Consider the following 3,071-nt stretch of genomic DNA (forward strand, 5'->3'; position numbering starts at 1 on the left):
TCATAAATCATGTCTGAATGAGAATCAGGCAACAGTGGTTGAAACAAAACATGAAACACATTAAAAAATATGGCAAAAGCTATGAAAATCAATTAAAACCAACTGATTGAACCCCTTCCATCGAGGGCTCCTCTTCTTGGTGAACATCCAAACCCTCCAACACAAAAATAAACAGCACATGCAGTTATTACAGGTTCTTTAAAAAAAACAAAAAAAAAAACAAACGGCAGATTATCTTTGAAATTTCAATCTTAAATACATAATAAAGTCTCTGTGTGAACTTGATCATCTATATCATTAGTCTCTGGTGCAATTTATTCAAAAAAGGGGGGGAAAGGGGGACCATCTCAGGAGATCCTTTAGATGACGACCACTTGGCACTTAGAGAGAGCCAGGCTCTAGAGAGTGGGGTTGGCACACAGTAAGATACATCATTTACATTTGGTTTACAAACAAAAAGAAAGAAAAACTGCATTTTGTACACACCACTACACAATCGGCCTTCAGCTTTTACTGGAGTGAAGAAAAGAATAAATCAAGTGGTCCTAAAATAATAGTATTCTGTTAATGTTTAGTTATTATACAAAATGGAAAGCAAACTTCAAGTCGAGTATGCACCACCTACATGATGAAGTCCAAAAGATACGTTGGAGTTCACTTCCTTCAACTACAAAAAAAAAAAAAAACCAAAGAACAACTTCACACAGTCCAGGCCTCTACAGGTCAGACCGTATCCTAAACCCAACAGGCCTGTCGCTCTTCAAAGGCAACGAAAGGCAATAAATACGTGTTGTAGTGAAAATCTTGCTGCCTTCCCTCGTTTCAGATCGTACACTTTTGAAATAAAATGAGTCAAAAACACACTGTGCAACACTGGACTGCGAAACACACACCGACAGAAACCCACTCCGGCAGCCAGTCGGCTCTCACCATGTGCCAGAGCCATGGAGTCAAGTTTCAAAATACATTGTTTCACCACCATTAAAGTGAGCTGCACTCAACACAGTAAATATGAACACAACTACTGATAAATACTTGGGTATGCATACCTTATCGTTCAGCTTTAATACTGGCATTCTGATCCTTTTTTATCAACGTGGACTCACTTTGCTTTATCTGCTTCTTTATTACGTTTGAATGGTGGTCACAGACCACACTGGTGTTTTCTCAATACATGACGTAGATTCTTACAATTCAAGTAGATGATGGATAAAAATAGAGATTAAAAACAGGATGTTGAAGAACTTTTGCTTAAAAAGTCAAATATATTGGCTATTATACAACAGCTAGTTCAGACCAAAACATTTGATTGGACAACAGACATTCTAAGAGTGCTGCTGATCAGGGTTGGGATCAATTACATTTCCAGTTACAATGTCCAGCATTTTTTCCTATTTTAATTAAATTACAATTATTTTTTATACACAGAAAGTTGATTACAATTACATTCTCAATTACTGAGCCTGAAATAACCTAATAAAAGTTAACTTTCTTATTGTGTAAGCATATCTAATGATAACAGGTCATAGATCAGCTGTAAAAATACATTAATCGAATTGCTTTCCTATCTTTTGGTTACCTTGTTAGGCTTCCCAATCAATGAAAATATTGGTTTTAGTATTTTTTTTGTGGGCATCTGAACCTTCTTGGTTTTTTTTTTTTTAAATGGTCAAATGTGGGAAAGCTCGATATGAAACAAATTGTAATAATTATGAACTGCATACGTGTAGAACTGTAACATGGTTCTTCAGTTTTGCGCTCAATTATAATTGACAATTTTTATAAAATTTCCATGGCACTTACAATAACAGTCAATTATCTAAAGTCAATTACAATTTAATTACGATTACAACAGTAACAGATTTTTGAAATGACAATTACACCATAATTGTAATGATTATGCAATTACAATTATAATCGACCCCAACCCTGGTGCTGATATAGACTAACAGCAGAAACGGGTCTTCTTACGGATCATATCACTCCGCTGTACTTGTGGAACTATCTTTGTTGGCGGAGTCAAACGATTAAATAAACAAATCAAAATCTCTTGTCACTTATTACTGTTAATTGTAGAACTGCTGTATGAAAGCAATATCACACTTGAGGTCGTGCTGAAATATCAGCACTGGTGTGAATAAATCTACAACCAAATCACACCAGTGTTGATATTTCCGCACTTCCTCTTGTGCGATATTGGTTAATTGGCAACTATCAATTAAATCTGATTTATTTAGCACTAATTACAACAATGGTCATCTGGTAGCACTGTTAATGAATATTAAACCGAAGGGTGCCAAACCTATTCATTGTATGAAATTTGGCAAAGTGAAATTACACAAAAACACCAGCATGGTCCAAAATATTGTTTTGGTTTTCTGTTGTGTGGGAAAAAAAAAAAAATACTGGGAAGGAATGCAAATACCTACTGTGATCGTAGTGTTTCTAGCATAAACCTGTCTGCGCTGAACATCCAAATGGCCTGACTAAATAAATAAAAAGAAAACAAACTGCTTAGTGTTGATAAAACCCTCTACACGCACACACACCTTACAATTGTATTTAACGCCTTGCCTAAACGTCTTAAAGCACACACTGCAAGTAATCTCCATTTACAAACAAGTATTAGTAGTGGATGACTTGGTAGACTGTGTGCTCCACTCCCTGCAGTCTGGTGCACTGTGATAGCCCTTAATGAGGATGATCGGTAAGCCACCTGTAGAAAAGACCTACAAGTATATCAGCACTCAACTGGCACTATTCAAAGCAAGCCTTAAAAAAAAAAAAACGTTTTTTTGTATTAAATTACAAAGAGCCAGATTGGTCAATCACATGAAATAAAATTAAAAAACATCTATGTTTATATTGTACATTTCTTTATGTAAGTATTACAGCGCTGCCTCTATAAATCATTAAGGAAAAGTTCATTTAATAAAAAAAAAAAAACAAAGTCTGGGCTCCTAGACAAACAATAGAAGGTATGGATGGAGACGGTATGGCAAGCTCAGCTGGAAATGTCTTTAAGAAGTAGAAAGCGAAGAGAAAAAGTCCTTACAATACCAGACATTCGT

The sequence above is a fragment of the Gouania willdenowi genome, chromosome 22, assembly GCF_900634775.1.
Source record: "Gouania willdenowi chromosome 22, fGouWil2.1, whole genome shotgun sequence".
In the NCBI taxonomy this organism is placed as follows: domain Eukaryota; kingdom Metazoa; phylum Chordata; class Actinopteri; order Blenniiformes; family Gobiesocidae; genus Gouania; species Gouania willdenowi.